Below are 24,599 nucleotides of genomic sequence, written 5' to 3' on the forward strand. Positions count from 1 at the left end.
GACCTGGTAAAAATAGCATCTGTAACAAACCATACAAACGTTGTCATGGTTCCTGCTTTCATGCAGTATGATCGGCCCCAATTGAACAGCTCTATCCGGAGGGTCAATACGGAGTTAGATCAGCTTGCTTCTGGTGGTTACTTTGTATGTTTGTTTCCTGTTGATGGTACTGGTAGGTGGGACTTCACAAGACATGGCCTGCATCTCAATAGGAAGGGGAAGGGTAAACTGGCTGGGATGATAGCAAAATCTTTCAGTGCCTCTCTCCCCCCTTAAACTCATGGGAGTACTTTTTTAGGCTAATGTCAGTGTCCTGATTGAAATTAAGCTTAATGAGAGTTCAGACAGGAGGTACTAGTGATGTGTAAATATCACAGGATTCTCATAACAGTACAGTGAAAAATAATGTTAGTATGTCCCAAGATTCACATAAAAGCACAGTGAAGAATAATGTTGATATATTGCAACAGAATATCAGGGGATTAAAAAAAAAACAAAGTAGATTAGCTTCTTGTTTGTTTAGAAGTTTGAGGGTGAGCTTTAGAAGATTGAGGGTGAGCTTTAGAAGATTGAGGGTGGAATAGATGTACTATGCCTGTCTCAACATCGTATAGTCACAGGTATGGAAGTAGTGAATGTAGGTGGATATAAGCTTCCAGCACGTGTAAGTAGAAACACTATGGGGAGAGGAGGAGTTGCCATGTACACTACTGGCCATAAAATTGCTACACCAAGAAGAAATGCAGATGATAAACGGGTATTCATTGGAAAAATATATAATACTAGAACTGACATGTGATTACATTATCACGCAATCTGGGTGCATAGATCCTGAGAAATCAGTACCCGGAACAACCACCTCTGGTCGTAATAACGGCCTTGATACGCCCTGGTATTCAGTCAAACAGGGCTTGGATGGTGTGTACCGGTACAGCTGCCCATGCAGCTTCAACACGATACCACAGTTCATCAAGAGTAGTGACTGGCGTATTGTGACGAGCCAGTTGTTCGGCCACCATTGACCAGACGTTTTCAGTTGGTGAGAGATCTGGAGAATGTGCTGGCCAGGGCAGCAGTCGAACATTTTCTGTGTCCAGAAAGGCCCGTACAGGACCTGCAACATGCGGTCGTGCATTATCCTGCTGAAATGTAGGGTTTCGCTCGAATGAAGGGTGGAGCCACGGGTCGTAACACATCTTAAATGTAGCGTCCACTGTCCGAAGTGCCGTCAGTGCGAACAAGAGGTGACCGAGACGTGTAACCAATGGCACTCCATACCATCACGCCGGGTGATACGCCAGTATGGCGATGACGAATACACGCTTCCAATGTGGGTTCACCGCGATGATGTCAAATACGGATGCGACCATCATGATGCTGTAAACAGAACCTGGATTCATCCGAAAAAATGACGTTTTGCCATTCGTGCACTCAGGTTCGTCGTTGAGTACACCATCGCAGGCGCTCCTGCCTGTGATGCAACGTCAAGGGTAACCGCAGCCATGGTTTCCGAGCTGATAGGCCATGCTGCTGCAAACGTCGTCGAACTGTTCGTGCAGATGGTTGTTGTCTTACAAACGTCCCCATCTGTTAACTCGAGGATCGAGACGTGGCTGCACGATCCGTTACAGCCATGCGGATAAGATGCCTCTCATCTCGACTGGTAGTGATACGAGACCGTTGGGATTCACCGCGGCGTTCCGTATTACCCTCCTGAACCCACCGATTCCATATTCTGCTGACGGTCATTGGATCTCGACCAATGCGAGCAGCAATGTCGCGATACGATAAACCGCAATCGCGATAGGCTGCAATCCGACCTTTATCAAAGTCGGAAACGTGATGGTACGCATTTCTCCTCCTTACACGAGGTATCACAACAACGTTTCACCAGGCAACGCCGGTCAACTGCTGTTTGTGTATGAGAAATCGGTTGGAAACGTTCCTCATGTCAGCACGGTGTAGGTGTCGCCACCGGCGCCAACCTTGTGTCAATGCTCTGAAAAGCGGGTCATTTTCATATCACAGCATCTTCTTCCCGTCGAGATTAAATTTCGCGTCTGTAGCACGTCATCTACATAGTGTAGCAATTTTAATGGCCAGTAGTGTATGTTAAAATCTGTCATAGTGTGAAAAATTTGGAAACTAAAAAATTCTGCGTAGAGCAACATATAGAATGTGAGTTTAAACTAAATAATGGCACTTCTATAATTGTAGCCATGTATAGGTCCCCATTGGGAAATTTTCAACTATTTTTGAAAACCTTTAATTCTTTATTGTGCTATCTGACAGAGGAAAGCAAATAATTGTTTGTGGGGATTTCAGTGCAGATTTTCTGAATGAGTCCGATAGAAAGCTTGATCTTGAAGTGTTACTTTGTTCTTTCAATTTCACATCAGTTATGGATTTTTCGTGGTATAGGAAAGCAGCACACTGATAGATAATGTTTTCATAGACAAAGATAAATGTAATCAAATAAAAACTTTCCATGTTAAGAATCGTCTGTGTGATCATGATGCACAGCTAGTTACAGTATATGATATAGCTGCATACAGTAATGCAAAACAGTCCTTCAAAATAGTGCATTCAGTTAACGATTTAACAACTCAAAATTTTAGGGAAATCTTGCAACAGTTAGACTGAGATGAGGTGTACAAGGAACATGATGCTAATTTAAAATTTAACCTATTTCATGATACCTTTGTGACTATATTTGAAAACAGTTTCCATAAGAAAACAGTGAAATATAATTGTATGAATCCGTGTAAAAATCCGTGGCTTACTAAAGGGATAAAAATACTTGTAAACAGAAAAGAGAAACGTATCTTATAGCTAGGAGGAGTAATGATCCTGAAACTATAAAGAATAATAAAAACTACTGCACTGTATTAAGAAAAGTTATTAAAAAATCCAGAAATATGTGCATTATGTGTGAGATTAGCACATCTGATAATAAAATTAAAACAATTTGAAATATTGTTAAAAGGGAAACAGGGCAACTGAGAGCAGAGGAGGACTATATTTCTATCAAACACAATGAAAAGTTTGTTAACAAGAAGTCTTATCATTTTTTAAGTGTTGTAGAGAAAATTGGATTCAGCTATTCATTAGAAAACGCAAGGCAGTATATGGAAGAGGCAGTACCTATGCAATTTGATAAAATTGAATTTCAACCCACCTCTCCTACTGACATTAGGAAAATGAAAAATTCATTTAAAAGTAAAAGCTCATGTGGAATCGATGGTATTTCCAACAGAGTAAAAAAAGCTTGTTCCAAACAAATAAGTAGGATTCTCAGCCTCATATGTAGTAGGTCACTGAAACAGGGCATTTTTTCAGATAGACCGAAATACGCTATTGTTAAACCTTTGTATAAAAATGGAGATAGTTCTGATGCTAACACCTGCCATCCAATCTCGCTTGTGACAGCTTTATCCAGAATTCTTGAAAAAGTAATGTATTCAAGAGTAGCATATTTGTAAAAATTAGTACTAACAAAATTTGGTTTTCAGAGAGGCTTTTCTACAGAAAATACTGTATATGCTTTCACTGATCAAATATTAAATGCAATGAATAACCGAACATCACCCATTGGGATATTTTGTGATCTATCAAAGCCTTTTTATTTTGTGAATCGTGATATTCTTCTAAATAAGCTTAAGTATTGTGGTATGAGTGGGGCAGTGCACAAATGGTTTCATTCACACTTAACTGGAAGAATGCAGAAGGTACACATAGTCGGCAAAAACCAGCAGAGGCTTCTAACTGAGGAGGTATCAAAAATGGTGTCCCACAGGGTTCAGTCTTGCGTCTCTTATTGTTCTTAATATATATTAACGACTTGCCACTCTATATTCATGAAGAGGCAAAGCTAGATCTTTTTGCTGATGATACAAGTATAGTAATCACACCCAACAAGATAGAATCAGCTGAGGAAATTGTAAATAATGTCTTTCAGAAAATTATTAAGTGGTTCTCTGCAAATGGACTCTCACTAAATTTTGAGAAAACACAGTTTATATAATTCTGTACAGTAAATGGCATAACACCATTAATAAATATAGACCATGAATAGAAGTCTGTTGCTAAGGCAGAATACTAAAAATTTCTGGGTGTGTGCATTGATGAGAAACTGAATTGAATGAAAAACCTCGATGATCTGCTGAAACGGTTATATTCAGCTACTTATGCTATTAGGGTTATTGCAAATTTTGGTCGGAGAGGTATGGTAGACGTGTCACTCTCCCCCCACCATTACTATCCTGTTGCATACCTGCCAAGCAAACCGTTTCCGGATATGAGTTCATATTCAAAATATTGTCACTCAGTCCCCTCCAAAACTTCTAGAACATTGTAACGGAAATTTAACACCACCGTGTACATTTTGTGTCAGGCTATTCGAGTGTATTTATTTAGGCAGTGAGTGCCGATTTAGCGATAGTAGGCCGGGCAGCGTGTGGCAATTGATTGCTCATAGGGAGTCGTTAATTTAGATACATTAGTTCATTTGGTTTCCCGCATGAACCATGAACCTTGCTGTCGGTGGGATGGCTGGAGTGCCCAAGAGATACAGATAGCCGTACAGCAGGTCCAACCATAACGGAGGGGTATCTATTGAGAGACCAGACAAACGTGTAGTTCCTGAAGAGAACAGCAGCCTTTTCAGTAGTTGCATGGGCAATAGTATTGATGATTGACTGATTTGGCCTTGTAACATCAACCAAAACGGCGTTGTTGTAGCGGTATTGCGAACGGCTGAAAGCAAAAGGAAACTACAGCTGTAATTTTTCCAGGCATGCAGCTCTACTGTACGGTTAAATGTTGATGGCGTTCTGGTGGGTAAAATATTCCGGAGGTAAAATAGTTCACCCATTTGGATCTCCTGACTGGGACTACTCAGCAGGATGTCAGCATCAGTAGAAACAAAACTGGCGCTCTACGAATCGGAGCAAAGAGCGTTACATCCCTTAATAGGGCAGATAGGCTAGAAAATTTAGAAAGGGGAATGGATAGGTTGAAGTTAGATATCGTGGGGATTAGTGAAGTTCGGTCGCAGGAGGAACAAAACTTCAGCTCAGGTGAATATAGGGTCATAAACAAAGTCAAATTGGGGTGATGTAGGACTGGTTTTATTAATGAATAAGAAATAGAAATGCAGATAAATTACTATGAACACCATAGTGAACGCATTATCGTAGACAAGATAGACACGAAGCCAACAGCTACCAGAGCAGTACAAGAATATATGCCAACTAGTTCCGCAGATGAAGAAATTGAAGAAACGTACGATAAGGTAAAAGAAACTATTCAGACAATTGAGGGAGGCAAAAATTTTATTGTGATGAGGGACTGGAACTGGATAATAGGAAAAATATTTGGTGGATTTGGACTGTGGGAAAAGAATGAAAGAGGAAACAACCTGGAAGAATTTTGCGCAGAATATCGCTAACATTTGGTTTAAGAATCATAAAAGAACAATGTACACGTGAAAGAGATCTGGAGACGCCGAATAGTTTGATTGATTATATAATGGTAAGACAGGTATTTAGGAACCTAATTTTAAATTGTAAAACATTTCCAGGAGTACATGTGGACTCTGACAATAAATTATTATTAATGAACTTTAGATTAAAAATGAACAAATTGGAAAAAGGTAGGAATTTAAGGAGATGGGACGGGGATAAACTGAAATAACCAGAGATTCCCGAGTGTTTTAGCGGGAACATTAGGCAGCGGTTGACTAGAGCATGGAAAAGGAATACAGTAGAAGACGAATGTGTACCTTAGAGAGATGAAATAGTGAAGGCAGTAGAGCATCAAATAGATAAAAGGACAAGGCGGCGTATTAGAAATCCTTGGGTAACACAAGAGGTATTGAATTTGGCTAAGGAAAGGAGAAAATATAAAAAGGCAGCGAATGAGCCAGGCGAAAGGGAATACATACGTATAAAAAATCAGATTGGCAGGAAGTGCAAAATGACTTACCAGGAATGGCTAGAGGACAAATGTAAGGGTTTGGACACATATTTCACTAGGGGATAAGTTTAAAGTGGCCTTTGGGGAAAAGAGAAGCAGCTATATGAATATCAAGATGTCAGATGGAAAAAAATTATAAGCAAAGAAGGGAAAGCTGAAAAAGGGAAGGAGTACATAGTGTCTATACAAGGGAGATGAACTTAAGGCAATATGGTTCAAATGGCTCTGAGCACTATGGGACGTAACTGCTGAGGTCATCAGTCCCCTAGTAGAACTACTTAAACCTTACTAACCTAAGGATATCACACACTTCCATGCCCGAGGTAGAATTCGAACCTGCGACCGTAGCAGTCGCGCGGTTCCAGAGTGTAGCGCCTAGAACCGCTCAGCCGCACCGGCCGGCTAAGGCAATATTATAGAAATGGAAGAGGACGTAGATGAAGATGCGATGGGACCATAAGAAGAATCTGACAGAGTACAGAAAGACGTAAGTCGAAACAGGGCCCTGGGATGAGACGACATTCCGTCAGAACTACCGATAGCCTTGGGAGGGCCAGCCATGATGAAACTCTTCCATCAGGTGTGCATGATGTGTGAAACAGGAGAAATATCCTCAGACGTCAAGAAGAATGTAATAATTTCAATTCTAAAGAAATTAGGCGCTGACAGGTGTGATTGTGATTTTTACCCAACTAACAGTTCAGTAAGTCATGGTTGCAAAATTCTGTAGAGAAGAATAGAAAAACTGGTAGAAGCTGACTTCGGGCAAAATTAGTTTGAACTTCAGAGGTATGTAGAAACACAGGGGGCAAAACTCATCCAACTACTTATCTTAGAAGACAAACCAAGGAAAGGAAAACTTAACGTTTACAGGATTTGTAACCTTAGAGGTAGCTTTTGACAATGTTGACTGCAATACTCTCTTTGAATTTATGAAGGTAGCAGGCGTAAAATACAGGGAGCGAAAAACTACTTATAATTTTTACGGAAACCAGACTTCAATTATAAGAGTCGAGGGACGTGAAAGGGAAGCAGTGATTGAGAAGGGTGTGAGACAGGGTTGTAGCCCATCGCCAATGTTGTTCAATCTGCGCTTTGCACGAGCAGTAAAGGAAACAAAACTTTGGAGTAGAAATTAAAGTCCAGGAAGAAGAAATAAAAGATTTTAGGTTCGCTGATGACATTCTGTCAGAAACAGCAAAGGACTTGGTAGAGCAGTTGAACATAATGGGCAGTGTTTTGAAAGGAGGATGCAAAATGAAAATCAGCAAAAGCAAGAATGTATAATGGAGTGTAGTCAAATTAAATCAGGTGATGTTGAGGGAATTAGATTAGGAAACAAGGTACTAAACGTAGTGCATGAGGTGGCCGAGCGGTTCTAGGCGCTTCAGTCCGGAACTGCGTGACTGCTACGGTCGCAGGTTCGAATCCTGCCTCGGACATGGATGTGTGTGATGTCCTTAGGTTAGTTAGGTTTAAGTAGTTCTAAGTTCTAGGGGACTGATGATCTCTGATGTAAAGTCCCATAGTGCTCAGAGCCATTTGAACCATTTGTAGTACATGAGTTTTGCTATTTGGGTAGCAAAATAACTGATGATGGCCGAAGTATGAGGGAATAAATTGTGGACTGGTAATGACAAGAACTGAGTTTATGAAGGAAAGAAATGTAATACTGAATATAGATTAAAGTGTTAGGAAATCTTTACTGCAGGTATTTGTCTGGAGTGTAGCCCTGTACGGAAAGGAAACGTGGACGATAAACAGTTTCGATAAAAAGAAAATAGAAGCTTTCGAAATGTGGTGCTACAGAAGAATGTTGAATATTAGATGGGTAGACCACGTAGCTAATGAGCAGGTGGTGAATGGAATTGGGGAGACAAGAAATTTGTGGCACAACTTGACTAAAAGGAAAGTTCGGTTGGTAGGACACATTCCGAGACATCGAGAGATCACCAGTATAATATTGATGGGAAGTGGAGGAGGTAAAAATCTTAGAGAGACACCAAGAGATGAAAACAGTAAGCAAATTCAGAAGGGTGGAGGTCTCAGTAGTTATTCGGAAGTGAAGAACCCCGCCCAGAATAGAGTAGCAAGGAGAGCTGCAACAAACCAGTCTTGGAACTTACAACAATAACAACAGTTCATTTGATGGTGGAGCGTTTAATAATTGACGGAAAGACTAGGTGTTTTTGCGAAATACTTCTGGATACGTTCGTCGATGTAATGTGAAAACTTATACTTGTTCCTGAAGGTTCTCTATCTTGCTGCGATTTACGGAACGCGATTAGTGAATGAAAATGGATTAGATACAGTTTCCGTTAGAATCATCAGGATATATGGCAATTCAGAAGTGGAAGACGGTGTGCCATATCATCAAAATTGGCCTCGGAAGTCCAAGAGGAAGTTTTCAGATTTGACATCTGAACTAACTTAGTTTTGCTGATATTGTGCTCTTTGTCTCTTGGCCTGATAAACAATTAATATAACAGCTTAGTAAAGAAAGTTTGAGAGACAAACATAATGTATAACCAACGTACGTAAAGAGAATAGTATAAATTAACACTGAAATCGTTGAACAAGTTCAGTTTTTACATCTGACGCAGTTGTAAACTGGATGAACAAGAATGAAATAAACAATGGTGAAAACGACTCAAAATAAATGTGGCTAACTAAATGGCCCTTTTAAAACTAATCGTCCATTGTGTCTGAAACAGAAAACTTTCACTGTTTGTGTTTTTCCAGTTTTGATGTAAGGGTGAGAGAGATGGCCTTGTAATGTGAAACCATTCAGAAACTGGGCTGTGAGAAAACTGTAGAACAGACGAGTGGATCAGGTTACAAGACAAGAGTGGAAGACGTAATTATGGCAAATGAAATGGCTTTGGGAAGAATATTTAGTCAGGCTAACAGCTGATAGATGAAACAAGGAATTTCCTTACTGGATTCTGAGAGAGGAGAGACATACTCGACAGCGTATAGAAAGGTGCATAACTGACTGATGCAAGAGCGACATGGGCGAGTGTATTGAAGAAGACCTTAATACATGGAAACGTATAGAGGAGGCCATTATCTAGCTTTTAGTATCAAATGCTCCTGCTACTGGTTATCGTGGTGATTAAATAGTATGTGTTTTTGTTATTGTCTCAGCTCTAAGACTGGCTTGATGCAGCTGTTCACACTAGTCCATCATGTGCAAACGTCGGTATCTGCATTGCAACGGCAATCTGCATCCAATTGAATCTGTTTATTATCGTCAAGTCTAGTTGTCTCTCTTCAGTTTTAACCCCCTGTCTCTCCCCTCACACTCTACTCTCCATCATCAAGTTAACTATTCCTTGATGTCGCAAGGATGTCCCCTATTAACCGAACTGTCCTTTTAGTCAAGCTGTACTTTAAATTCGATTCAGTACGTCTTCATTAGTGATACGAACTACCCATGAAATCTTCTGCATTCTTTTGTAGCATCGCATTTCAAAATCTTCTTATTTTGTGTGTACCCTCAAATACGTAGAGATGGATTCATTCTTCCAAATCGCGTTACTTCTCAACCCACTCTTTTGACGCTGTCATTCATCTTTCAGTTTTATCCCATTCAAACGGAGGTTAGTTCACGTCTTAATCGAGTGGTGGAAGTTTTTTGAGATGCAGCTTGCTTCATTCGCATTCCTCCTCCCCCTCTTTTTCTGTCATCCCGTAGGCTTGACTGGAATGGACAGAATGTACATGAAAAACCAGGCTTACCCGAGGTTTTGACCTTTGGCATTTTCTTTTCAAATTACTTCGCATTTGTTATAGAGGGACCTCGGCGATAATTTACCACAGCGTATTTTCTGCTGCTGCTGACACAACTACTGCCACGATTACTGTGTTGGTCTTTGATAGTACTTTGATTAAACAAACTTTTCCATTCTCTTTTTCGCGTCAAAATAAAGGTGATCTCAAGGAGCAAAGCGCAGGATTCGCCGTAGTCATAATTATTATTTTTTTCGACGTTTTCAAAATTACTTTCGGGCCAATGATCAACAGAGTTGATGTTCTTATTTTTCGCACGATATTTCTATAGTTTTCCTAGCTGGTCATCCTGGGGTAAATCGAGTACAGATCTTTTCCCCGCTCTGAACATCAACGAAACTGTGAAGCTAGCAGACAGTGAACGACCATTTTCTGGGATTCCTTCAGCAAGACCATAGGAGCTAATCGAAAGTATCTGAGTATTCGGGAGGATGACGGCTCAAATCTCCCTTCGGCCTACCAGATTTAGGTTTTCTTCAATTCTCTGAACCGTTAAGACTGATTTTTCTTTCCCCCACACTGAGTTGGTTTTTCGTCTGTTACTACTTCGTAATCGACAGGACGTTAAACCCAGAGTGTGGTCAGCACAGTACCAATGAGCTCAACAAAAATAGTAAAGTTATCTTTTACTTTTCAGATGGCACTACACGAACAATAGTTGGAACACCCTACAGTGTCAGGCTTCAGTTGAAAAAAAATCCTTATCTTTACTGCATATGTCTTGTGTGTTCACACATGCACTGTACCAATAATCTCGACGTTCTCTCTTCGCCATTACTGTTAATCCTTTAGTATCAGGTCATGTGGCATTGAAAGAAAGAAGAATGATCAGCAGGATACCGGCAATTTTTTCCGAGGATGGCTGTTTAGAGATAATTATTCCAGTGCTTTGGGAAGACTGCACACACAGCTGTCGATATTCAAATGATTCACGGAGATTTCAGACTCGATATACGTAGACTACATCGGATGTTGGCGGAAGATGATGTTACAGCTCAGTAATTTGTGGAGGAAGAGGTTGGATATCGCGTCACCGGAGTTAGGAATCAGTGTGCTTGGTGGTGGTGGTGGTGGTGGTGGCACTCTATACTGTGCAAGCCTCTTCATCTCCGAATGACTACTGCTTACTGTATTCATCTCTTGGTCTCACTCAAACATTTTTACCACCCACCACTTCCAACCAATATTATACTGGTGATCCTTAGATGTCTCAGAATGTGTCCTATCAACCGAACTTTCCTTTTAGTCAAGTTGTGCCACAAATTTCTTGTCTCCCCAATTCCATTCACCACCTGCTCATTAGTTACGTGGTCCTCCCATCTAATCTTCAACATTCTTCTGTAGCACCACATTTCCTTCCATACAGGACTGCACTGCAGACAAATACGTCCAGAAAAGATGTCCTAACACTTAAATCTATATTCGATGTTAACAAATTTCTGTCCTTCATAGATGCATTTCTTATCATTGCCGATTGCATTGTACTTCATATGCTTTTGTTGACGTTTATCTTGTATCCTCCTTTCAAGACACTGCCCATTCCGTTAACTGCTCTACCAAGTCCTGTGCTGTCTCTGACAGAATTAGAATGTCATCGGCGAACCCCAGATCTTTTATTTCTTCTCCCTGGACTATAATTCCTACTCCAAAGTTTTGTTTCTTTATCGCTTGTGGAAAGCACAGATTGAATAACACTGGCGATAGGCTACAATCCTGACTCGCACCCTTCTCAACCACTGCTTCCCTTTCACGTCCCTCGACTCTTATAATTGTAGTCTGGTTTCTGTACAAGTTGTAGCTTTTCGCTCCATATATTTTACGCTTGCTACCTTCATAAATTCAAAGAGTGTTGCAGCCAATATTGTCAAAAGCTTTCTCTAACACTACTAATGCTATAAACCTTCCCTTATTGCCGGGATGGTTCCTTTCAAAGGGCACGGCCGACTTCCTTCCCCGTCCTTCCCCAATCCGATGAGACCGATGACCTCGGTGTCTGGTCTCCTTCCCCGAAACAACCCAACCCAACCCTTCCCTTAGTCTATCTTCTAAGGTATGTCTAGGATCAGCGTTGCCTCACGCATTTCTACATATGTCTGGAGTTCAAAATGATCTTCCCCCAAGTCGGCTTCAACCAGTTTTTTCTTCTTCTCTATGGAATTAATGTTAGCCATGGCTTATTAAACTGTTAGTTGAGTAAAATCCACACCTGTCAGCACCTGATTTCTTTGGAACTGAAATTATTACACTCTTCTTGAAACCTGAGGATGTTTCTCCTGTCTCACACATCTTGCAGATGGAAGAGTTTTGTTGTGGCTGGCCCTCCTAAGGCTATCGGTAGTTCTGACGGAATGTCGTCTGCTCCCGGGACCATGTTTTGACTTTTTTTTTACAGTCTTTCTGTACGATATGTGATTTTCTTATGGTATCATTATCTCCCATCTCACCTTCATCTAAGTCTTCTTTCATTCCTATAACATTGCCTTCAAGTTCGTCTCCCTTGTATAGACCCCTCTACATACTCCATCCACCCGTCCCTTCTTTGCTTAGGACTGGTTTTCCACCTGAGCTCTTGATATTCAACAACTGCTTCCTTTTTCTCTTAATGGGCTTTTAAATTTACTGTGCGCTTTATCTATCTTTCCCCTAGTGAAATACACTTCTAAATCCTTAAATTCGTTCTCTAGCCATTGCTGCTTAGGCATTTTGCGCTTTCTGTCAGTCTCATTTTTTAGATGTTTGTATTCCCTTTCGCCAGCGTCATTTTTATATTTTCTCCTTTCATCAGTTAAATTCAACATCTGCCGTGTTATCAATGGATCTCTGCTTGTCCTTTTACCTATTTGATCCTCTGTCACCTTCGCTATTTCATCCCTGAAAGCTACCCGTTCGTCTTCTACTGTATTCGTTTCCCATGTTGTACTTAATCGTTGCCTAACGCTCCCTCTGAAACGGTCAACAATCTCTGGTTCTTTAAATTTACTCAGGTTCCATTTCCTTAATTTCCTACGTTTTTGCAGTTCCTTCAGGTTTAATCTACAGTTCATAACCAATGAATTGTGGTGAGAGTCCATATCCGCCCCAGGAAATGTCTTAAAATTCAAAATATGGTTCCGAAATCTCTCTCTTACCATTATTCACTTCGACATTTACTTTGCGTCGCAGCTAATTAGGATAAATATGTACACACATGTTTGTGTAGCTGCTGTATGTAATCGCCATGCCTAGTACCCTATTTGAATTGCTTAAAATATGTAAGTTTCACAGTGGACATTATTTTATATTTACTAAATGCGTCGTGCTTATGAGGGTGGCGGCTTTTCTTGAAGTTGAGCAATGATCGTGTTGGTACTTTAGACAAGAAAGTCTATACAAAGGACCTGCTGCCAATATAAATTCCAAAAGCTGCGTTACAGATACGTCTCAGTCGCCGTAAGTTACAAAAATTGGGAGAAGACCTTACGTACTCTGAATGATAAATGCCTCCACCAAGAACTGGAGAATGTCACTTCGCCCCTCTCGAAGAGAAGTTGTTCTCTGGTGTCGCATCAGTACTGGTCGTACTTACCCTTAACACATAAGGAACTGCCAAATGAAAACTAGACAGGTGCGAAAAAAGTAAGTAAACTATTTTCAAAAGTAATCGCCGAAACTGCTAATACATTTATCCCACTGTGAGACAAGATGATCAATGCCTTCACGAAAAGTATTTGCGGTCGCCTACGGAACCATGGTTGCACCTAGGCGTGCACCTCTTCTTCCGAAGCAAATCGACGGGCGCAAATGTTTTTCTTCAGGACTCCAAAAAACGTGGAAATTACGTAGAGAGAGATCGGGGCTGTATGAAGGATGTGTAAGGACGTCCCAGCGAAAAGTCTTCAGCGTAGTCAAAACAAAGTTGGCAACACTTGAGCGGGCCACATGTTACCAAAATTGTTTCGACAGCGCCTTTTTTTCGTTTTCATTTGACTTCCTCTTACGACGTAAGGTGTAGGTTTTGTCTTCACGAATCAGGAACGGGACACCTCCTGGAGCTTGTTTTGCCTTCTCCTCGCTCCCACCCCTCCTCCCCCCCTCTCCCGTTCCCCTGGAAAGGGGAGTCGGCGTCCCAACTCAGCTGCACACCTGCACAGGTATAAACTAAACATCTAATCTCCCTGCAATTGAAATCTGTGCTTTTTTCCCTTATCACTCATACTACATTTCCTTTTTCTGATATCCTCTCGTAGCGTCGATGCAGAGCTCTTATTCTGGGTAAACCTTCGGCCGCGCACTTCCTCCCGCCGCTCTGCCTTCAGCCGTGCATGTTGTACATCTTCTTTTATCGCTACTCACAGTTTACATTACTCTGTAAGCCATTTCTTGTGACTGCGTCACAGCTCTTGACCCGACTATGCGCATATTACTCACAAAACTGTTTAATTTTCCTCGTTCGTTAGGAGGATAAAAGGACCAGTAACCAAGGTGTTGAGTCCCTTGGAAACTACATTCATCATCGCCTTTAAAAAATTCGTGGCTGTATAAATTAAAATTGATTGTAACATAACTATGTGAAAATCATATGTATTTTCTTGTGAGTACATCAAATTTGGGTGGATCGCAATCGAAGGGTCAGGCGATAGTAATAATGATACGTACCCTATGTGATCAAAAATATCGAGACACTGCCAAAAAATGTTTTTCATATTAGGTGCATTGTTCTGCCACCTACTGCCAGGTACTCCATATCAGTGACCTCAGTAGTCATTAGACATCGTGAGAGAGCAGATTGGGGCGCTCCGCGGAACTCACGGACTTCGAACGTGGTCAGGTGATCGTGTGTACTTGTGTCATACATCTGTACCCGAGATTTCGACACTGTTAAACATCCCTAGATCCACTGTTTCAGATGTGATAGTGAAGTGGAAGCGTGAGAGGACACGTACAGCAAAAAAGTGTACAGAGGCTGACGACGGCTGAAGAGGGTCGTAATGTGTAATAGGCAGACATCTGTCCAGGCCATCACACAGGAATTCCAAACTGCATCGGGATCCACTGCAAGTATTATGTCGAGCGGGTGCTCATAAGCCACACATCACGCCGGTAAATGCCAAACGACACCTCGCTTGGTGTAAGGAGCGTAAGTATAGGACGATTGTACAGTGGGAAAACGTTGTGTGTGGAGTGACGAATCACAGCACACAATGTAGCGAATCGATGCCAGCGTGTGGGCATGGCGGATGCCCAGTGAACGTCATCTGCCAGCGTGTGTAGTGCCAACAGTAAAATTCGGAGGCGGTGGTGTTATGGTGTGATCGTGTTTTTCATGGAGGGGGCTACATCAATACAGTGCAGCACTCCGTGAAGAATGGTCTGCGTTCCAGCACCTAATTGAACGTATGCCTATGAGAGTGGAAGCTGTCACCATTGCTAAGGGTGGGCCAATACCGTATTGAATTCCAGCATTATCGACGGTGTAAGTCATTTTCAGCCAGGTGTCCAGATATTTTTGATCACATAGTGTATTTCTGTGTTGCATAAGTTTCACTGGCATATTAATTCATTATATTCTTTTCTGCTGCCAGATTATAGTCATATACACATAATATTTCAGCAAGCCAGATACATTGCTGAAATATTGTGCGTAGATGACTGTATCGTGCGGCTGCAGACCCAACGGGAATACAGTAATCATACATTTTGTCTTTCCGTTGATTCATTGTAGAACAGATATCCTTCGTAAGGAGAACATGCTATTTCTTATAATTGGGGCTGTCTTGTTGTAATCGCTTGCTAATTCCGCGATCAGTTTTAGAATTGCACATTCGTTGAACGGTGAGAAAAAAGATAAGAGTCATCCATGGCTGGTAGTAATTAGTTACGATCGCTGTTTGGACCTGCTCAGATAGCCGCGCGCGTTCGTACGCTGCTTCTGGGATTGAGGGAGGTCCATCGGCCGCGGATCGAATCCGCGTACCGGATTAACGACGAAGGCCAGTGTGTCGGCCACTCTGGATGTGGTTTTTAGGCGGTTTTCCACATCCGAATAGCTGCATCCCGGGCAGGTATCCACGTCTCACGTCAGTTACACGATTCGCAAACATTTCGTAAACGTTCTCACACTTTCTCATGGATATCAGTAGACGCAGACAGATGGGGTACATAATTTCCGTCCCGGGGGAGGGGCGGGGATTACTTGTGGCGACAGGAAGGGCATCCGGCCTCCCTCTACCACTAACATTGCCAAACTAGATTAACATGCCGATCCCGTGAAGATACGGAATAACGCCCGTAAAAGAGAAAAGATTTTGTGACCTCATGCATCATATTTCCTTAGTTTGATTCAGAGGACTCTGGAGCCCATTTCTCAGTCACCGCTTTCGTATCATATCCGAACAGTACATTCGATGGTTAATGGTATCCTTGCTGAATGGATTTGTTTCGTTCCAGTGGAGATAGCCATATTTGACCGTCATCGGCGTGCTGATTATATTGCTTGGGTAAGGACGTTTCGGTTGATCGAAGTACAAATGGGTTATCTTCCAAATGTCACAGATGTGCTGGTGTCGTGCTTTGCGAATCGTTTGGGCTTTTGTGCGGCATTTGACACTGCTGATATAGCATCATTGCAATGTGATACAAAACACTCAATGGTTTAGTCGATTCAAGCCTTTCTTTTTCTTTTTTTTTTTAAGACGAAGATTTGTCAAGTGAAAATGACGTTATTGGGCCATATCGCGTCGCGTGTAATTGTTTTCGTTATCTTTGTTTATATCCGCTGTAGCTAATGGATAGTAAATCTTGTTTGGTGGTGTTTCAAACACACTTATGTGTAGAAAGTATAAATGCCCGGTAATGTACCGTAATGCTTAGCAGGTACAAGAAAACAGAGAAAACGAACTCAGAAATTTCACGAACATTATCTACTAGAATCACTCAACCAGTTAGAAGTTTCCATTGCATATGCTGACTTTCAAAAAATTTAGGTTATGTGATTGGAGCTACAGTATTGAATCTGATTAAAAAGTCAGATGTTACCCATCATCTAATTTGGATAATAAGAATTTCATACTATGGGAGCAGAATAAAATACAGGGACTGTCAAATTACTTAAATTCAAAGAATAGCAGTCGGAAAGAGATACGATTCATTGATGACTCGTTTAAATACTATGACAGAAACATATTGTGATGCGTAAACTAACTAAAATGTTGTCTTATCGATTTTGGATCTGAGAAGTAGTTCTTACAGGGGTTCGAAAGGAACTCTCTCTTTTTTTCTGTGCTGGTTTTAGTGCGTAGCAGGAAAATACAATTAAGATCGCCCATCTAAAAACAACACAAATACACCCAAAGTTTTTGACTTTATTAGATAAAAAATATTGTAAAACAACATTGCAGTAAAAGTTAAAGCTGTGTCAGTTTGACAGCGTCTAATATTTAAGATCAGTTGTAGAGAAACGTCGCTAATATCAGCATGAATGTGGTGCAATAATCAGAAATGTCACACACAAAAGAATTATGGAAACGATTATAAAATTCTGCAGAACCTTACCGTCACTCACTCGCAAAAGTGAACTTAGTACAGATACAAGGGAAAAAGTGGGGAAGATCATGTGTAAGAAGAGACATGGAAGTAAAAGGACATTGCCTGTATAGAAATGAAAGAACAGTAGTCAACGATATACAATGGATAATGACAGTATAATTAGTTACAAATTAATAGGTTAGCTTTTAAATAACAGTTGCAACTCCTGAAATATCAGCCTAAGATTGGTGACCTTACAGCAATGGTCGTGAAATTTTTTTGCTCAAGAACCACTGACATTGGCGCTTGCGGCGCATATTTACAGACCTTACTATTTAATTAACTGGTAATCTGCATAAATTAGTACTTTATGGGCACCTAATAGATCAGCTACATTAAGGGCACAACTTGTTGACCTCTGGTTCCCAAGTAGTGAACGTTAAAAGTCGGCATCGTTCCTTCCGAACACTTCATGTTGACTGCAGTCTGTTTCAGATTGCTGCCATCCTCAGCATTCTAACATTTGTGGCGACACTAGCTGTGTGGTGAAATTTTGTTGGTTTTATTGTGTGTGCGAATGACTTGGATTAATAATACTATTTGTACTTATTTTTAAATGCTCTGTTGAAAATGAAACACCATCAAAAGAATTTGATAAATGTAAATGGCACTATGTTGTATTCATCATCACTTGGTTGACTAACGTGCGGTAAGTTTAGACTTCATAACCGTCCGTGCTTCCCTGTTCTTTGCTTTCCTCTTCATTCTTTGGTACCCTTGTAGCGGTCTACTATCGTCATCCAGCATCTGGTCTCTTTTTCTGCAGTTTCCTCTCTTTGCCAGAATAAATCCTTCAATTGCTTCTACTAGACGGCAGTCTCGTTTCAGATTATGTTCTATCCAATTTAGCCTCTTATCCTTGACTGTTGGCAACATCCTCCTATCTTACCCATCTCTTCTCAGTACTTCTCATTCCTAACTTTGTCAGTCCAGTTTATCTTCTCCATTCTGCGCCACGTCCACATTTCACAAGAGTCAATTCTCCTCTCGTTCTACTTTCTCGATGTCCATATTTCTGCTCCGTACAAGACCACGCTTTATATCAAGAATTTCATTAGTCTCTTTCTTAATTCTATGTTCAAACCACTAGATGAGTCTTTTCTGCTTTTGGAATGCCACTTTCGCTGGCACCATGCGGACATTGATGTTCTGTTCACATTGCATATCTTCCCCAATCCAACTTTCCAAATACGTGAATGCTCCATAACTTAAACTTTTCTCTTCTTGCCTCAAGCCTATAACCGTGCTTTTCGTTTTATTTTTATTTGTGTTCGTTGCGTATGCTACACAGGCTCCATTCACGTCATTTAGCATTCGCAACAGTGTGCCTTCATTTGCTGCAAGAATCACCATGATATTTTTGGATTTTATCTATTCTGTTTTCTATTCACCTATCCTGATGGCTCTTTTCCCATCCAACCAACTTTTCACGGTTTCTTCCAAATGAATGTTAAATAGGATCGGCGAGAGACAACAGCCCTGTGTGACCCCTCCAGATCTTGCTGTCTTCCGATATCTCATTTCCTATTCGTACTCTTGACTTCCGATTTGAATACAAGTTTTTAGACACTCTTCTCTCGTTCCACTTTATTCCCTTTCTTTTCAGGATATTCATCCGCTTATCCTATTGTACCCTGTCAAAGACTTTTTCGAGGTTTATGAAGGGCGCAAATAGGTCTTTGCAAGAGCCAAAATTAATTTTTATGTTTCTTGCTACAAATAAGTGATCGTCTGTATAACAGTGTCTTCAGAAGGAAAGAACTCGTTCAACGTCGATACGTCCCCAGACTGTTTTCTTCCCTGGCTACAAAAAATTCCAGGCGTATAATAAATATTTTATATACACGAAGCTCTGCATCTCTCACAAAACTCAGAACTTAATTTTTGATGTCTACAGGTTAACATCGGCTTTCGGGCCGGTATCAGGTAACATACCGATCTTCAGCGGAACACTATTAATGTTCTTTGGAAGAAACTTCGGGAAGCGTAGTCCATCCATAGAGGAGGTACCTTACGAAACGCTCGTTCGACCGATGCTTGAATATTGCTCGTCAGACTGGGACCCGTACCAGATAGAATTGATAGTGGAAATGGAGACGATCCGAAAAAGCAGCGTTTTCCGTCACAGATTCTTCTAGTCAGGACGAAAGTGTCAGAGATGCTCATTTAACTAAAGTGGCATGTGTTGCAAGAGAGGCATTGTCTATCACTGTGTGGTTTGCTGTTGAGATTCCGAGCTGCGCGTAGTGGCCGCGATGTTAGATGAGCCCTGCCATGGATTGCGCGGCACCTCCCGTTGAGGGTTCGAGTCCTCCCTCGGGAGGGAGGGGGGGGTATGTTGTTCTTAGCGTTAGATTAAGTAGTGTGTAAGTCTAGGGACCAATGACCTCAGCAGTTTGGTCCCTTCGGAATTCACACACTTTTGAAATTCCGAGAGTATACGCTCGTAGAAGAGTCAACCAATATACTGCTCTCTCCTACGTATACCTGGCGACCATGAAGTAAAATTACAGAGGATCGAGCTCACACGAAGACTTACGAGCAATCATCCTTTCCAATTATAGGAACAGAAAAGGAGATGGGGTGGGGGGGGGGGGGGTATAATAGGCAGTGGTACGCAAAGTACCTTCCGCCGCACACCATAATACAACTTGCGGAGTAGAGAAGCAGATGTCTGGTTATGTCATATGAACAGTATTTAAGACATGTGTTACGAACAGTCTTATGTAGATGTATGGTATTACATGTCTCAATAAGTTCAGTGAAGACCATTTCGTCCTTTCTTAATAAAAGAATTAACATCCTGCGTAACATAAAATGTAATTTTTAAGATTGGGACATGTTATATAGCATGGAATGTTGACCGCAGTTGCTCGGATTTTAGATAGTTACAGCGTCTGTTCGTTTACAGACCACTTATCGCTCGCAGTATCAATGTTGTTTCGTTCTTCATCGGCAGATACCACTGTAGAGTTCGCCGATTGTCTTCCAGACTCTCCAGCCGGAATGGAAACGTGCATGGAGACTATCTGTAAGGTTAGCAACTGCAGCGATTGTGCTGAGGCTCGTCATTATTGCAGCTTGGAGTGCTCTTGTCCAACCGCTAACACGTGCCCAGACAGCGTGAAGCTTTTCCCGGATTTAAGCTGTGCCCTCGGAAGCTGATTGCCAAAGAGGGACCGTCTGGTTTTCGGCTGCTTTGCTGCGTTCAGTCTGTCTGGCATCTCCACGTCGCGAACAAGGTAGAGCTGTGCTTGGCACATGGTAGAGTTTGAGTGCGAACTTGACCAAAATTGCCTAAACTATAAGTGCTAAAATTGTAGTGAATTTTGTTTTATTTGCCTTGCCGCCTAATAGCGCCCTCTTTGTTGGACGTAATGTTTTGTATAAGAATTCCACGGTGTATAATTGCTCCATCTTTGTTGCAAGTAGTATTACAACTTTGTTTCACCCTAATTTTTTTTAAGCTTTCGAAGTAAGTTAGAATCAGCATGAACTTTTTTATTATTTTGGTATCATAAATCATTAAAATTATAATTTTATATCGTGACTTCTGTGTTCTGTGCCGCGATGATACAGACTTGTGTTTTAGAACTTTTGTGAATGGCGTGAAAATTACACATTTCATAATTTATGCGTGATTCGAAATAGAACTTCTATGGGATAATTCCTTCGAGCATCTCCAAATAGTGTGTGCCGAGTACCTTCTTCAAAATTTGACACTTAGTATCTCCATTGAATACCAGACTACGGATAGAAGCTTATGAATAATGTATTATTGACAGTTCAGTCACAAATGTGACAAAAGTACCTACAATTTTCTGTATTCCAAAAAAAAAAAAAAAAAAAATTGGAACATAGGAAATCACAAAAACTCCAAATCGTTGTGGAATCGAAGTGGATACCTAATTGCTGTGTAGTATCAAGATCGTGCAGTGAACGTCTTAGCATCAAAATCAGAATTTCAGCAAGACGGTTTAAGACATTAGACACATATCGCGAATAGGCATTTCCCAACTCTAATGCATTGGCTGCTACCTGTAGCGTTCTTTAGTTCTTTCTTTGGTTCTGGGGATTCGTTATCAGTAGGAAAACTGTCAGGACGTGATGCAGGACGCAAACTAGCGAAATTTACACGGACGCTACATTTCTTTATAACTTGTGCTACCCTGTAAGAAGTCTGCTCTGCTGCTCTTTCAGTTCCACATTGCGAAAGCACGGATACTTTGGCTTTCCCGGTCTTTACAAATCGTCAGAAATATAGAAAAGTAAAAAGACAGAATTGCTAAGAAGAGAGCTATTCAGGGACATCAAGCTATAAATTTAAAGGTTTGGACAAACGATTAAAAATATTTGCAACAAAAAATATGAAATGAGAGGGGAGGTCTAAAGGCAACAAGCTTTGATAGACGGCTGGGGAACAGTGGAGAAGAATTGTATAGAATAATAACGGTATAGTGTTGATGGGCGACAGTATCTCTTTCACTGAATAATATTTGAAGAAAGAGGAATACTAAGAAATATAATGTAGTAGAATGATATAGAAACGTTTATCATCTAAAAACTGTTGAATAGTACGTGACGGCAGTTTCGAAAAATCGTGGACACTTAAAACATAAAATAGTAGTTTTTCCTAGCTTTCACATTTGTTTAGTCGCACACATAGTTAATTTCTGCTTATAATGAAAGTGTGATATTTAGCTGGAGGGTGTTTTTAAAATTAGTTATATCCAAAGAAATTTTCTTATCGTTATTATAAGCGTTACTCAGTTTATTTTTGAAGCCACTGTTTCGAAATATCAGCTCGGCATATGTGGTAAGGTTTCCAATTGTGTTTGCGTTCAGATTTAATCCTCTAGAGGTTTATAAAGGCAAATCTATATTTCCAACATTATTAGGATTTTTCTAAACCATGACGAGTGAGTGAGTTATAAGTCTGTTGTCTTCTAGTGCACTATGTCAACCCGTTGCGTTGCCGTATCTGTAAAAGGCACTGTCAATTTTAGGAGTATCGTAACTGTCATTTGCGAGAATTGGAAACAGCATAACAACTACGAGATACTACGTCATAACCCCTTCCCTCCCTCCTCCCTCCGTCTTCCTCCTCTCCCTTCTGTTCACTATCAAACTCACTATATTTCGCCGATTGCATTAGACTTTTGAGAAACACATAGGCATCTGCCCTTCGGTTTTGTAATCTTGTGCATAACTGTGAACTTCATGTGCGTGTTGGAGAAACGGCTCATAGAATCACTCGAAGAAATCGTGGCTTGTCATTGTGTTTTTCCCTGTAGTTTCTCATTCTTCAGATCTGTAACATTTTAGACAGCGTCTTAGAGGCGTACAGAATGGATTAAAAACATGTACATAGTTTCGTAAACACGATGTTTCACGAATGCTCGGTAAGCTGTGACTAACAAAGTAACACGCATTTTTAAAGTGAGCTTTAATTTTCATCATCCTTTGTTAAACAGGAGATAAGACGTCAGATATGTAGTAATGGGAAAATTATATTACAGATAAAAATTGCAGACTATATCGCAGGGGGGGGGGGGAGGGAGGGAGGGTACAACAATTTTCCAAGACACCTTCTAGCACGATGCCGTAATTAAAAAGCATTTTCGGAGGGGGCCTCATTAATTACATCGACAGGAAGAGAGATGCAATTAAGTGCTGTTATGAGTAGCCTGTTCCGGTCTAAGGCGGTAGTTGCACAGTTAAAAATAACGAATACCGGGAATAGGTGTGATGTTGCTATAAGCGTCCTTGACATCAGGACATCGGACCATGGTCTAGACGAAGATGGATCGTCGCTGAATTCGAAAAATTGTCAGAATATGCAGAGCGGTCAGAACAAAACCGTTCCGAAGAGTGTTTTTGAATTGATTCAAATCAGCGAAGAATCATAAAAAGCTATTAGAAACGTGTCTGAACGACAAAAAAGTTCGCTGGTGTGAAAAGTGGCCTGCGGGAAATGAAATGATAGTATGGCATTGCTGGTCGGGAGGCCCATCCGGGGAAGTTCGGCTGCCGAGTTCGAGTCTTACTTCAGTCGATGCCACGTTGGGCGACTCGCGTGCCGGTGATGAGGATGAAATGATGACAGTCCACGTGCGGAGAAAAGCTCCAACCCAGCCGGGAATCGAGCCTGGGCCCTGCAGGAGAGGCAAGCACGTTATCATCCAGCTAAGCAGGCGGACGGCCTGCGGGAATGTCAGACCGAATCACTAAGCTATTACTTGTGCAAATGGTAATTAGGAGAGCGCCGTGAAATGGAATTAAAAAAGAACATCTTTATCTTTAAAAATTTTCTGTTGTGCTTGATTTAAGTTTCCAAACCAACTTTGAGCGTGTTCAGTTCCGCCGCTGGGTGCTGAATGCAATAACATGGGGGCGTTTGGATTCTCAGTTTCAGATGCGGCCTGGTTCAGCCTCGCGTGGTATCTGAAGCTTCACAATATGCGGCATTTCAATGCCGGGTAGTTGTATTTTTGATAATAGCTTATTGTGCGGTGCAACGACTACTCTTTCTACCACTCACTAATTAATCAACTAAAGCTATTTTCACAGTGAAGCATCACCTCAGTGTCCTAGAACATACAGCAATCAAGTCAGATACATCAGTGAGCCAACACATTATGACCACCTGTTTAATAGCGTGTTGGTCCGCCTTCGGAACAAAACACAGCAGCGATCCTGTGTAGCACGGATTCAGTAAGTCCTCGGTAGGTTTCAGGAGGTATGTAGAACCAGATGCCTACGCACAGGTAAAGAAATTCCCATAAATTACGGGCCGCTGTTTGTGGGCGCGTACCAGGTGCGTCATAGCGTTCCAGATGTGTTCCATCAGGTTCAGATCAAGCGAAATTGGTGGCCAAGGCAGTTTTGAGTTCACTATCACGCACCTCAAACCATTGTAGCACTATTCTGGCCGTATGACACAGACTTATTCTTCTGGAAGATGACTTCGTCATCAGGAAAGTCATCAATCATAAGGGATGCAGATGGCCCGCAATAATGTTAATGTGGTCCACCGCTTCCATAATTATCATAGTTCCCATGAAACCCTAGGTGATTGCCCCCATTATATGATACTGCCCCTGTCGGCCTGTGTCCATTTGGTAGTGTGCGCTTTCAGCTGCCATGCATCTGGATGAGGGCATAACCCGGACACAGCGATTGACATGGTGAAGAAGAAACATGGTTTATCCTACAAGGCGATGTTTATCCGACAAGGCGACACGTTTCCATTGACCCATGATCCAATC

General features: G+C 41.3%; 1 protein-coding gene across 1 annotated transcript in view; it reads left to right on the plus strand.

The window, feature by feature from the left end:
• Positions 1-24,599, plus strand: part of LOC124607417 (A-kinase anchor protein 1, mitochondrial) — a 273,098-nt gene that overhangs the window by 23,081 nt on the left and 225,418 nt on the right. The gene's annotated exons all lie outside the window — the stretch shown is intronic.

Source organism: Schistocerca americana, chromosome 3 (assembly GCF_021461395.2).
Source record: "Schistocerca americana isolate TAMUIC-IGC-003095 chromosome 3, iqSchAmer2.1, whole genome shotgun sequence".
NCBI lineage: Eukaryota > Metazoa > Arthropoda > Insecta > Orthoptera > Acrididae > Schistocerca > Schistocerca americana.